This window comes from Neolamprologus multifasciatus, chromosome 2 (assembly GCF_963576455.1).
Source record: "Neolamprologus multifasciatus chromosome 2, fNeoMul1.2, whole genome shotgun sequence".
NCBI classification, from domain to species: Eukaryota; Metazoa; Chordata; class Actinopteri; order Cichliformes; family Cichlidae; genus Neolamprologus; species Neolamprologus multifasciatus.
The window spans coordinates 24,751,370-24,765,965 of record NC_140440.1 but is presented as its reverse complement, the minus strand read 5'-3'; positions in this window follow the sequence as shown (position 1 = coordinate 24,765,965).

Sequence of the window (14,596 nt, the reverse complement as noted above, 5' to 3'; positions counted from 1 at the left end):
GCTTTAGCACTGCTCCATTATACTATGCTTGTGAAATATTTCATATGTTCCAATGATTATGGCTTATAACTCATGAAAATCAGAATTTCACAAACTACAGGAACTTTGCACTGGACTTCAAATTACTGGAATATTTCCCAAGATTATTTATTTGTTATATATTTAATTATTATATTTATATATTTCCAAAGGCTTTAAAACAGAGATATACCCAGCTAATGGAAAGTATGTACATTTATGCAACCCCATTTCTAAAAAAGGAGGAACGTTGTAAATAAAAACAGTATACAATGATATTTAGATCATAAACATGTTATTCACAATAGATCAGAAGCAACAACACAAATCATATCAGATCTTTAAATTGAGATATTTTGGGACAGAGACAACAAAAGCCTGGAAAAGTAGGTGATGCTAAAGAGGAACAGGTGGAGGAGCAATTTAATGTCAGACGACTGTCTGTCCCTGAGCCTGGTTTCTTCCTGTTAAAGGGGTGTTTTTCCTTTCAATTCTCGCCAAGTGCTTGGTATTAGGGGATTGCCTAGTTGTTGGTGTTTTCTCTGTATTAATGTAGGATCTTTACTTTACAATATAAAGAACCTTGAAGCAACTGAGGCTATACAAATAAAACTGAATTAAATTAAATTATCTGCTTGTCTGACAGTGGTTTACAGTGGGTAGTATTTGCTATCATGACTGAGACTGCTGTGCCAGTTAATGAGGTCTGGCCACTGTTCCTGTTCATTCATGTAGATAATAATGCTTATAAAGCTGGATACAGACTGCGATTTCACCACAACATAACAAAGAAGACTCAGGACTGTTGAGCAGTATACTATATCAGACAAAAATGAGACAACATTCCTCACCTAAAGGTCGAGCCACTGGTCTCCTCACTTCCATGCTGTTTACAGACTGGTGTTAAAAGAAGACTGGATTTAAACCATTTGTAGTACTGCTCAGGTGTTACAGATGCCCAAGTTGCTTGATAGTAGCCTCATTTTTATGTTGGGTTTGGCATTTCTCAGTTTCTTCTTGAAAATAACCTACAGATTCACTATGAGGTTCAGGTCAGGGCAGTCAGTTAGCTAATCAAGCTCAGGAATAACAATTAGTAGTACTTTTGGCACTGTGTGCAGGTGGTAAGTCCTGCCGGACGAGGAAATCAGCATTTCCAGAAAGATTTTCAGCAGATAGAAGCATGGAGCACTGTAAATCCCCTGGCAGAAAGCCATGATGACTTTGGACTTCATAAAGGAATCGAGGACCAACCACGACCACAAGCACCAGCAGATGGAAATCATCACAGACAAATTATCACAGAATACAAAAGCTTCACACTGGACTTTAAAAATCTTGAATTCTGTGCTTTTCAACTCTTCCTCTGGGCTCTAGGACCTTGATTTCCAAATGAAATGCAAAAATTGAACCACAAACCTTCCCATTAATAGATATCCTGCTTTCCCTCCTGAGCTCCAGCCACCCCATGTTTTATGAATGCAACAGTTGTAGCTCCTTTCCCGAATGATGTACTGACATCAGTCTTTTAAAGCACTCCCGAGCACTCCTCTTGACGATCCTCTCAAGGCTGTGGTCAGCCCTGTTGCTCATGTATCTTTTCCTATCACGCTTTTCCCTTCCAGTTAACTTTCCATTAATATGCTTTGTTACAACACCCTTTGAACAGCCAGCCTTTTTAGCAATGACCTGACAAGTTAGCGATCATCCCAATGATTGTGTTTGCATGTAATGAAATTTACCCTGTTTGAAGAGCAAAATACTCAAACTTAAAATTAAATATTCTAATAAATTCTCATCTATATCTTGTATCTTGGTGTACCCCGCCTCTCGCCCTATGACAGCTGGGATAGGCTCCAGCGCCCCCTGCGACCCTAAAAAGGATAAGCGGAAGCGAATGGATGGATGGATGGATGGAGGGATGGAGGGATGGATGGATGGATGGATGGATGGATCTTGTATTTATTCTTACTAACACACTGGAAATTTTTAAAAAGTATGTTTTTCCTATGTCGAAATATTTCCTTGAGTGTGCCACAAAAACCAAAATGGACAATGCAACAAAGCAAGTCGAGTGACTGGCATGTGATCAAGGCTTTGCTTGTGAATGGGTTTTCTAATTCCAGCAGCAGTAGCTGCATCCTCTCTCAGGTGGCCTCTCATCTTATTAAGGTGCCCAAGGAATAATTACCTCTAAATTAATTGGGAGAGAAGAACAATGCACTTCAGAGCGGACTGCTCTTGTGTCATCCATTATGTATAGGTCCTCTGATGGCTTTGAAGTGATCATCACATTGGTGTATTTTTCTACCACAGTCTTGTGAAGTCTCTATTATGGCCTGTGGCTGTATCTCTGTCTCGGCACATCAAGGTGAGTGGAGAGAGTGCACTCCCTTGTGGCCCTGGCTATTACAATGTACAGAAAGAACTCAATTCAGAAAACACCACCAATAGAACATGGCAGAAATACTGAGATTTAATCAGAGTCCGTCACACTCAAAGCACTGAATGCAACCAATTAATGGAAGGCTGAATTAATGGTTTAATGGAGGGCTGAAAGAGCAAAATGCTAATTTCTACCCATCAGCCTCCACATATTGTTAGAAATGCATTTAGAGCTTTTGTTTTGTTGTAAACCTCTAAGCGAGAATGCATTCCAGATTTTGCTTTTAGCTTTTTCAGCCTACAATTAAGCGCACACTGTAACAGACCAACTCATTTGTTTCTCATGGTAATAACCACAGCAGCAATCTACATTTCAGGGGTCATACCATATTTTAGTCAGGGGGCAAATTACAGCGGTCATCAAAACTGGATGCAAATGCTTTCCTTACACAGTTTTCATAATTTGCTAAATTTTATTTGGAGTCAAACAACACAAACCACTCAAAGTTTGTAAGTTCATTTGTGCTGCAGACATTAAAAGGACTAAAAAGCTTGCTTGTTTTGTCATTGTTTGATTTCGCAAACATTTAAGGAACTTTTCACTACTGCTAAGGCGAGCACTGTGCCTTGTACCATCTGTAAAATGCATGGTTTAAACTGTTATATGAGTGCCCTGACCAGACAGATGCCATTTGCATCTTCCATCAAGTCTTTACTGTCCTTGATGGAAACTTGGAGGCTATAGACTTCTTGTATCTTTTACACATTTACAAACTGATGATGCACAGTCAGCTTGCAATACAGTTTCACTGCTCTCCACATGATTTGGCAAATCATTTTTCTCCATTTATATTTCCTCATCTTTGCACCATTCACAGGAGATGTATGTTGGGTTTTTAACAAGTGTCAACATTGTGTTATTGTGTTCAACATGTCTATAGACCATAGAGAGTGTGATATATAGATATATATCTATATGTAGCTTCTATATATTTCATCCAATTAGTGCACTTCACTCTCTGACTGCAGGCTTCCTTGTGGTTCTTAGAGTATTTAAAAGTAGAATGGGAGGCAGACCCTTCAGCTTTCATGCCCCTCTTCCCAGGAACCATCTCCCTGGTTGGGTTTGGGAGTCAGACACTGTCTCTGCTTTAAGATTAGGTTTAAAAGTTTCCTTTTTAATAGAGCTTTTAGTTAGTTAGAGGTGGATCAGGTGACACAGAATCCTCCGTAGGTTACGCTGCAATAGGCCTAGGCTGCCTGGGTCTTTCCCTGATGTGTTTCTTCTTCACTCAGCTCTTTTCACTCTCTATGCATTTATACACCACTTTACATTTAATCATTATTAATAATCTCTGGCTCTCTTCCACAGTGTATATTTGCTCCCGTCTCCCTCCCTTCACCCTCAGCTGGTCACAGCAGATGGCTGCTCCGCCCTGAGCCTGGTTCTTCCAGAAGTTTCTTCCTGTTAAAAAGGGATATTTCCTGCTTGTTGATTGTTGGGGTTATCTCTGTATTTTTTAGCTGGATCTTTACCTTACAATATAAATGCCGTGAACATTGTTGTGATTTAAGGCTATATAAATAGCACTGAATTGTACTGAACTATGATTTTAACATTGCTGACAGAATATACAAGTTAAATTTTGGAAACCTGGACGGTGTTATTTATTTAATGAGTCCTTTATAGGTTTTTCACCTGCCCATTTTCATATTGCTTTAATATAATAATGCAATATTTATGCTTGTACTTTGGTTGACAAACATGACTTCAGACTTCAATTAAACTTTGATGCTGGAAAATAAAGTACAAACTTAAACCCATTAAAATTTAAAATGTCTTTTATCCGGTAGTTCCTATGCAGATGGTTTGCAGCTCTGTGAAATATAATTTTACTTTCTTCACCCCGAAAACAAAAAGAGGAGCTCCTGCCCACTGTGTTGCTTACTGGTGAAATATTCATGTGATTATAAGCACGCAGAGCAGTTTTTGTTTTGTTTTTTCAAAATATTTTACGGGATCACTTCCTCCAGCGTGATTCTCCTGCTCCTCTTTGCTGAATCTGTTGTGTTGCACTGTAAACGGTGTCCTTCTGTTGTACTGTCAGAAACAGTCATTTTATTATGCATTAGCCTGTTTTATGCTTAATTTTCCACATTTTGTCCATCCAGTATCAACATTGTAGCCATTGTCATCACCCACTGACTTTAGAATCGTAGTTTCGAAGCCTTGATTTGACATCTTCCTTTTGTTTTGTTTTTTTTTTAAAACAAGTAGTGGTCATTTCCAGTGTTGGGTAAGTTACTTTAAAATAGTAACTTAGTTACATTACTAGTTACTTCTATCAAAAGTAACTCAGTTACTTCAAGTTACTCGTTACTTTCAAAGTAACTAGTTACTAGGGAAAGTAACTTTGGTTTTACTCAGAATTCTCTTGTTAATGTGTTGCTTCCATAACTTTGGCAGTCTTCTAGCTTGCTTACTTGCCACAAGTGCACTGTGTCACCTACCAATAGAAAGGAAAAGATAATACATATTTCCACGAGAGAAATCCCACGCCTGGACCGTCATTGACTGCTGCCATGATTCTAGCCTACGTCACAGCGTCATGTGCGCCTTTTACATCCAACACAAAAAACTGCAGTCGTGGTGCTTTGATTGTACTCAGAACTCGGAAATTCTGCCTTCTGAATAGGAAGATGTAGGTAACACCAGACTGCAGATGAGCTGCATACAGGGCTGGACGGGGACAAAAAATCGGCCCGGGCGTTTTGACTAGAGACCGGCCCACCATTATAGGAAAAATCATAAAGCCTTTGAATGAAAACAAACGCTGTTGTGACAGTGATGTTCACTGTTTTGATGGTATATATGCATCAATCGTTTTTTGTAAGATTCAGATAATTATTTTTTAAAAGCTAGACATTTTAAATGAGAATAAGAAAGAAAAGTATTTCTTTGTGCCCACCTCTCCCTGTTAATGCCCTACCTGGCCCCCCTGGCAAAACTTTGCTAGATCCGCTCCTGCACAGTTACCAGCTGTCAGTTACCTAAAAAGGATCCTGGTGTTATTTGTCTCTCAGAAACAGTTCATAACTTCCCTTCAACTCATTTATGTCACCTAAAAGGTAAACCTGTATCTCCATCACCTGTTCAGCTCTGATGATTCAGTAAGGACATCTCCTGGTTTCATGTTTCCCTCTCACCAGATAAACAAACCGACATCATGACCAGCAGCTTTACAGCTGTGGCTCCAGCAAACATCAGCTGATACTAGGAATTAATATTAAATAAATTCTAACAACAGCTGATCAAGCTTAAACGTGCTGCTGTTGTTTAACGCGACATCGGCTGGTTTCCTCTTTCTGGCGCAAAGTGGGCGATAAACAAACAAGAGAGAAAAGCCGATCAGCTGATCATTGATTAGTTTTCATGATTGAAGTAGAAACGGGAGAGGGAGGGGGGAGAATGAGAGACGAAGAGGCAGCTGTGCAGCAAAGACACAGAATAACTCCAGCTTTGTGCCTTTTTCAATGTAGCCGAATTACGGGACCAACTGTTCCTTTTCACCTTTCTCTGAATACCAGACGGGACGGTTGGCAACTCTAATAACTTATGGACAAAATAAAGTTCAACATCATTGACTTCATAGCACCCACACAGCTGTATAGAAACTCCGTCATGCTAGCTAGTACGCAGTACGGAAAAAGTCAGAATAACTAAAATAAACTCCACCTAAACTTGGTTTATATCTGACCCAGATAGACTGCAGGTCACAACTTCTTACCTGAAGTTCAGTTCACACTTGGACCGGCGGCCGCCTCGGGTCTCTTTTCCTTCTCATCCACCTGCTGGCCTCCACCACTTGCTAATGTTATTGAATCTGTGGAAGCTCCGCGATAGCCACCACACGAAGTAACGAGTAACGACCCTATCTAAATCCCAGTAACGACTAACGCGTTCCTGATTTTGGCATAATAACTAGTTACCGTGCTCGTTACCACAATAATAACGTAGTTACTGTAACGCGTTACTTAATAACGCGTTAGTCCCAACACTGGTCATTTCTGTCTCAAACGCAGAGTCCCAAGTTGTTAGCTTATCCTAGCTAGCTTGTATAACAAGGAGCATTTGGGTGTACTGCACAAAAAACAGCTACCTTGCAAGAAAGTGTTAAACAACATATAACTAAAATATTAAAATTTCAGTCACCAAAGCTGAAGCATAGACACCTTGGACAGTTAGTTAGTCCAGTTAAACACACAGTCATCAATGCTACTTGTCAGATAATAGCTTACCCCGTCAGAAACACTGTCAAGCGGTACATCGGTGACTCAGATTAGCTGATGTGATGCCTTGTGGACACATATCAGACTAGCTGAGACCCACTTATCAATAAAAGCAGCCCCTAATTTGGAATAACTGCAAGACTTAACATGGGTTGGATTGGTGCATGCAGTGTTGCATGTACCGACACAGAATTGTGTTTCAAGCTTTTCACGCCTCATATTTCCCAGGAAAAAGTCCTTCCACAGAGTACAGTGGACGCATGCTTTCCTAAACCTGTTTATTATCTCAGCGAATGCGACATTGTATAATCTATTGATCTGTATGTTGACTCGTTTAAAATTTCAAAAGGCCCATTGAATTGTGTCAGTCATTTCTATGTCACACTTCTCCTGCGGTTTTAGTGTAGTTTTGGTGCAAGCCCCGATAATTGGATTCTCTAACATCAGTGTGTCCGCACTGCCAGAGAGGTGTGGGGAAATTAAAGTCTTCCTTGTGCAGTGAATCAATATAAAAACAATCCACCATCACTGTTAAAATGTGTGACATGCACAGAAAAGCAATTAACCCACTGTGGGAATTGATTTGGTCCACTTCAGCTTATCTCTTTTTTGGCATAACCAAGTTTTTACATACCCGCTGGGAAGATCAAAAGTTTTTCTTGTTTCAAAACCTGACAACATCGCCGGATTAGCACTGATTTTATCTTCACCAAGCAATTACCTGCTATGGTAATCAATGCAGGGCTGCTGGCTTTAATAGTCTGTGATATCGCCTCCTCTGCAGGCTTGTGCAAATTGCAGTGATTCATCACAGCGCCGCACTGCACTGCTAGCAATGCTGAATCAATTCACACATACTGTACACGCACACATATATGCCCGCACTGTGTAGTTGCTACTACACTGGCTGCTAACTAGCTCTCTATTCTGGCGGAAAGGTCGCATAGAGAAGCTTATTTTTAAAGGAAGTCTTTCATCAAGATGATTTCCGCCAGGAAACGAATTAACAGCAAGAATGCCGGCATTCACAAGCATTCTGCTTCACACCAGAGGAGCCACAGACACGTAAACACAAGCTGCCAACAGTTGTAAACTGTCTTGGCGCGTAGGCTGTTTATAATTATTATCATAGAGACTGTGTTAACAGATTTGGCACCATGTTCCTTGGCACAGCCTCAGAAGTTGCAGTCAAACATAAAGGTGGATGTACTTAAGTCTTTGTTGAATAGAGTAAAATTAGAGACTTTATATACAGTTGAGGACTAGCAACCTTACAGCTCAGTAACACTAGAGTAAAAATAGGATACAACCTACATGTGAATAAGAATCTCTGAGTGACCACTTTTGATTGCAAGGTGACTGCATAGGTCGCCTGATGGGAGGCAGCCTATCACCAAAGAATCACAGTGTTATGGTCCAGTCAGTTTGGAGGTTTTGTATTGTTTTTTCCCCTTCTGCTCGTCCGAAGAATCCGTTTCTGAGTCTCAGGTGGAGATGTAGGGATGTGCTCCCTGGATCTGCCTGTGGGTGGAGTCTTCCTGTTTGGCTTGTGCGTCTGACATATATGGTTGTAAACGGTCACATGGTTATCTGCTAGTGTTTACTAACCCCAAGTCTCTGACAGCTTCCTAGTGATCTGCTCAAGCTCAGGTTGAGAAACCTGTTCCTTTGAGGAATTTAATCTGAATCCATGTCTGGAATCCTGAACCAACAAAGACAAGGACATCGCTTTAACTCACCTGCCTTCTCACTCTTGGACACCTGCAATTAAAACTGCACAATCTGACCTGTGTTACGGATTCAAATATTGAGGATGGATACAGGAGGAAAACCCAAATAACCACACTGGTCCGGCCGGGTCAAGTCAAACAATGATTTAATGAACACACGCGTGGGAGATGGACACCATACAGCAGACAGCATCAGATCTCAAAATGGTGGAGCCTTGATCAAACTCTTATAGCCTCTAGTGGCCCCCACCTAATCATAAAAGCCTAAACATTCACATTCTTTCTCTCACACAGCGCCTAAGCTACGACCTTGGCTCCCTGTTTATCTGCTCCTGATGAGATGGGGCAGTATGCTCTGTTCTCTTCTAATCAGACAAATAAGGCGATGACTTTCTGTGAACAATATTTTCTTATAACTCAGCAGTATAATGCATCACAAAACAATATCATTCATTCACAATAAATCAGCAGTCTAATGTAATGCAAATCAGTTTATCAAATGTAATAGTTATCACCTTCTTCTAATTCAGGAGAATAATGCAAACTAAAACTACATAATAATTCACAATCTTTAGTCAGGGTCTAACATGGCATAAAATAATATCATAATCCAACACCTGCAAAATTCAAAGACCTGCTTATACTTACCTTAGCCTCAAATTCTGCCTCTCCCGCAGTGCTTCTCTTTGCATTTCTGCAGTGAGTCCCAACTCTCAAGTTCCATTTTGGTGTGTCAAAAAGTCGAGACTGAAGAAGTCACTTGGGTGAGTGATGAAACATTACGTACACATGAACAGAATCAACATTTTGGGATTTCCTTACCTGGATGATTGAGCATGCATCAAGACATTCCTGGTGTGCTGAGTCTGAATCCAGAGTCCTACATTTGTTAAATATGACACAGCATCTGATTTGGCCCGACTGCAGTCACTCTCAGACAGAATGACAAAGGTCTGCAAAAAGTTCTGTCTAAATTTTTTGAATGCAGACAGATTGCCAAGACATTGTAATCAATCTGAGTCAGTCTCAGCTATTGGGCACAATTTATCAGTAGCAGATTTCTCTTTGCAGCAGCAGACTCAGATCAGATGGTTGCCAACTGGTTGTATTCTGATTATATTCCTACGTTAAAGCAAGGCTGCAGAGTGTTTTGTCATTCTGCAATTACTACGTCACTACTCTGAATCTAAGTAGTTCATATGAATGTGCTCTGAAGATGGCAACTGACTGTGAATAATCACAGGCCAGGTCCTCATCTTTGAAGCTACAAAGGCAACAGTACTGCACATTCATTGCACACAGTTGCAATAATTCTGGTCATGCCACAATCTGCAACCGCTATTTTCCCTAGTGTCACTGTAGCATTACAAAGCCTGATAAACCCCAAGAGGAACACACTGATTGTTCTTTTTTGCTTTCCCGTCATACAGATACATGAGCTTAGGAGAAAGAACAGCAGCCTGATTCTATCTGGCCAGTTCCTACAAATGTTGCATCTCAAAACAAACTGCAGTTCAGTGTGGAGACAGGAAAAGTCAAAACAGGAAAACAGACAAGCTGGATGCATAGTGGGGGAAATAAGAGGGAGGAACAGAGAGCAGTGCTGTACTTCCCCTGTTAATGTCAAAACTTAAAAAGGGTTATTCTTGAACCAGTGATGGGTTTAGCATGAAACTGGAAACAGGAGATAGCAATATGACAAAAGGGTAGTAGATTATTAATGAATTGAAATTAAGGAATGCGAGCCATAGTTGGCATGGACATGGATAAAGCCAAAGCTTTATCTTTTGAACGATTGCTTTATTTTTTTTATTTTTTTATTTATTTCTGGTGTTTTATGTCATATTCGTTCTCAAATAGAGGAATGCTTTCCTAACATGCATCCATTTATGAGATTATCCAAAGCATTTTTCACACAAAAGTCAAATGGCTTGTGCCTTCTTCACAATTCAGAGATACAATGACACAAACATAGGTTGGTGTGCAACACTAGTTACATGCAAATTTCCTTTAATCTACAGAGCAAGAATGCCGAATTCATTTCATATCAATGGCCACGTACAGCCCAGTTTGATCTTAAGGGAAAGACCAGTGAACTCCCCTTTCTGTCACTATAAAGACGTTCAATTACACATTGAAACCCTGAGATATCCTAAAATACTGTAAGACAAAGAAGTGCAGTGTCAGCTTCTCCGCTTTATCACATGATAAAGAAATGCTGCTGCATTAAAGAAAGAAATCTGCCAGCACGACTCTTTGGGCTTAAACCGTAAAAATGTGTAAAAATACAGAGAAAGTCCTGGTAGCTCATTGCCTGGTACCTTTTCTTTTTTATAACGTATTGTAAAAGCATACGTTTTTTAGTAAATAGTGAAAAGAACAGGAACTTTTCTGTCACTTAATTGTTTACATATCAGTGAATTATTTTGGTGTAGTATGAGTGACATGTATCAATAGAAAAATGCAGTTAAAAGCCCAAAATGTATGTCCCATTTTTTCAAAGCCATCCTGTGGGCCGGGCTGGGGTTTCTGCCAGGCCGATTCTGGGACCCTGTCCTTATGTTTGACACCCCTGGTCTACATAGCCCCCCGATGGACAGTTAAAATCACTTTTCTAACACAAGTTCCAACACACGAAGTTTAAATGTATAAACAATAACAAAGAACAAATACATCACAACAGAGCAGGTCCTCTGAAGCAACAGCACATTAAATATACAGGAATTATGTTCCCCCTCCCAAATCTGAAAGCTGGATACACCGGCCTAAAGGTAGCTTTGCTGTGGAAATGTCACTTGTAGTAGGAAAAAGGTAAACAGACACAGATGTAGCTTAGCAACAAAAATTCCTATCCCCAGTTTCATAAACTGTTATTGCAACTCATGACATATACCATCTCAGTGCATTCATAGCTGTTCTTATGTAGGTCTGACTAAGCATTAGTAACCTGAATTCTTCTGTGGCTAAAACACTGCATGAAACCACATCGTGGGAGTGATTCAGCCCTAAAAGTACCAGATATAAATATATTTGATATGTTTTATTGTGTATAGATTTGAACTTCTTGTGTTTCTGCTCTTTGGTTAAAGTGTTTTTGACTCGCTTTCACAGGGCTATTTACTTCCTGCGTGTTGCACCTAAAGGCTGGAGAAATGCTGTACTTACCATTGCCCCCAGAGACCAAAGAAAATGATGCAGGGTAATTAGTGTTGCACACATGTGGTGAGTGAAGCTATAATTGCTCTGTTTGCCTCTCCTTATCTCTAAACCCCAAAGAAGGCACAAGCCAATACGAGTCAGTGTATTTTTAATATCTCTAGCTCTGTAAAATAAAGGCCTTTTATTACTTTTTCAAACCTTTCCTGGAGTCCCTAGACTTGGATGTTTTATGCTGGGGGGGTTTGGTCATATTTTTTTCCATTTTTCTTTTTGTTTTTCATAACATTATGTTTATCTTGTTTCCTGTTTGTGAAGAAGGGATGATAAAGGAGAGTGCACTTTAGGGCAGGCCTTGCAATTGATGAATAGCTACCATACGAGTGTGCATAGTCTCTGGATTACTAAGTGTGAAGCACTATTTGCTCATTAACTCCAGTCTCAAAACACCAAGATGGTGACAATGAAAAACCTCAGCTCACATGACTCTGCACTGACCTGTGAATGTCCATCTGTTTCTCCGTGTTAGCCCTGTGATGGACAGGGGAACTATCCTTTCGCCCTGTGTCTGCAGGGATTTGCTCTAGCCCCACTGCAGCCCTGGTTGGATAAAAGGCCAAGAAAATGAATAGACGGACACCCCATGTAGGCTTACATGTTTTCTTCACAGTTGTTAGCCTCAAATAGAAACATCGCCGGTATGAAGCACTTTTATCTCAGCAGCCATCCGCCCATCTTGTGTGGGTGGATTACATCTGGTTCCCGTCTTTCTCTGTATGGCGGTCACGAGATGAGCATCTTATTCTCCGCTCTGTTCTACACAACAGGGAGCTGTATCGGAGCAATACCCTCTGTGGTTTATTGTAAGCCAAACAGATTGATGGATAAACACTACCTAAGCCAAATCCATTGCTCGCAATTTCGCTTGGGTTGTGTTTACCCAACATTTTCTTCGGTTCAAGCCCCAAGGGTGAGGAATCAGCTGTGTCTGCATCAGCAGCCCGATTTGATTCCTCGTGAAACAGATGCTGCCGTTCAGAGGCGTTTAAAATAGCAGGTTGTACGTCTTTGCCTCACAGCCTAAGACAAAGACAATAAGTACAAGAAGAGGTTTGTCATAATCAAGGTAGGTTTGGTGCCAAAACTATTATGTTTGGACATAAAACGAGTCCCTGGGCTGCTGTTAGAATGAAAATGTTGTCATTATGATTAAGTGCATCTGCATGAGCGGAATGTACCTTCATTTCCTGAAAGGACAAGATTCAAGATCAGATTATTCACATTAACGGTGCAGCAGCATCAACTCACAGGCAAATTTGATGACAATAGATGTGAAAGTTCTTGGATCTTTTTCTTAAGTAAATCAGCAATGTCACAATGACCTGCACTCGGATTTTCAGCAACAAGTACTTATTATAAGTATAATTTGGGAAAGCAATCTCCTAGTTTGAGGAGTTTATTTGTCAGTTAAATGAGGATGCTGTCTTTCATCAATTCTGCCTCCACTACTGGGACTATTCTGAGAGAATTGGACTACTCTTTTTGTCACTTTCCCATGTGTCAGACTTACCTCATTCTCACTATTCTGGTCCAGTGACCTTCTCAGTGCTTCCTCAGAGGCAATCAGTGTCTGCTTCCTATTTATTGTTATTCTGTCACTCTGTCTGTCAGACTACTTTTTTGCCAGTGCTCTTTCTCCACCACCACTAGTGGAGTCTAGACTTCATGGTCCTGTCTCTACCTTACACACAAATTATAAGTCAACAATCATGCACCATCATACCAATAATTTTAACATACAGTCATGTCCAAAAGTATTTAGACAGCTATTTTTTAGGGGGTAGTTTCCCCTGGATTTCGCTGTAAATCAGACCTTCAGCACCTTCATAGGGTTTAACAAAATCATTGTATTACTTGTTTAGAAATCAAAGCCATCTCAATATATAGTGTCTTATGCTGAGAGGGCCAAGTGTAAATGTTGCTGTACAAATGCAAAATTAAAAAGAATACATCACTGTTGAAATACTTATGGACCTAAAAGTAAATTTGTGATACCTTGCTAGCATTAAACATATCAAAAGTGAATATGTGCATAGTGAAAAAGAAAAAGAAGATCACCAGAGTCTATAGTCTGGTAATAGATTATTATTAAGTGAGTTACTATAGATGATTATTAAGTGAGGTAGATGTATCAAAGTCTAGAAGCAAGAGATCATGAATGAAAATACAGCAACAAGGTGCAAACCACTGGTTACACTCATTAGCATGAAGAAGAAAAAAAAAAAAACAGGCTGCACAGTTCTGGGGAAAAGAATCTTTGGATATATGAAACCAAGAACTTGTACCAGAATGTTGGGAAGAGAAAAGTCTGGGGAAGGAGAGAACATTTTTCATCACTGCAGGGTCTTTACCTGTATAAATAAAAGTGAATCGAATTGAACTAACTACAAAAATGTGTGACTGTAATCACATTATATTTTTCAGTAACGCAGTAATATAGCATGTTATTGGACTAAATTCATTAATTGCATTAATGCAAATTACTTCATCCAACAAGTAATTAACTAACATTTTGCATTACTTTAATTAAAAGTAATGAGTATTACTTTTTTCGAGTAATGACCCCAACTCTGCCGACTACGGCAGATTTTAATCAAAGCATTAAAAAAATAACCCTAATATTTAAAATTGTGTTAGTTTATAAGGGAGCCTCTGAAAATGAGAAACTGACTGTAAACATTCCTGTAATACCTGCTGAACCCTTTAAAGCTTAAACGCTGAAAGTCTGCACTTTAATCACTTATTGATTGATTTAAAATCCACTAGAGTGGTGTACACAGGCAAAATTAAGGAGGGAAATTATGGACTGAAGTGTATTTTTTCACCCACATTCAGATAGAGGAGTTATATAAAGACCGGTGATTTATATTTGCTGCTCAGTGTAGGTAGCACTGTAATATAGGAGGCTACGAGGGGGACTGCCAATTATTGTAAAATTAAAAGTACAACATTTCCCT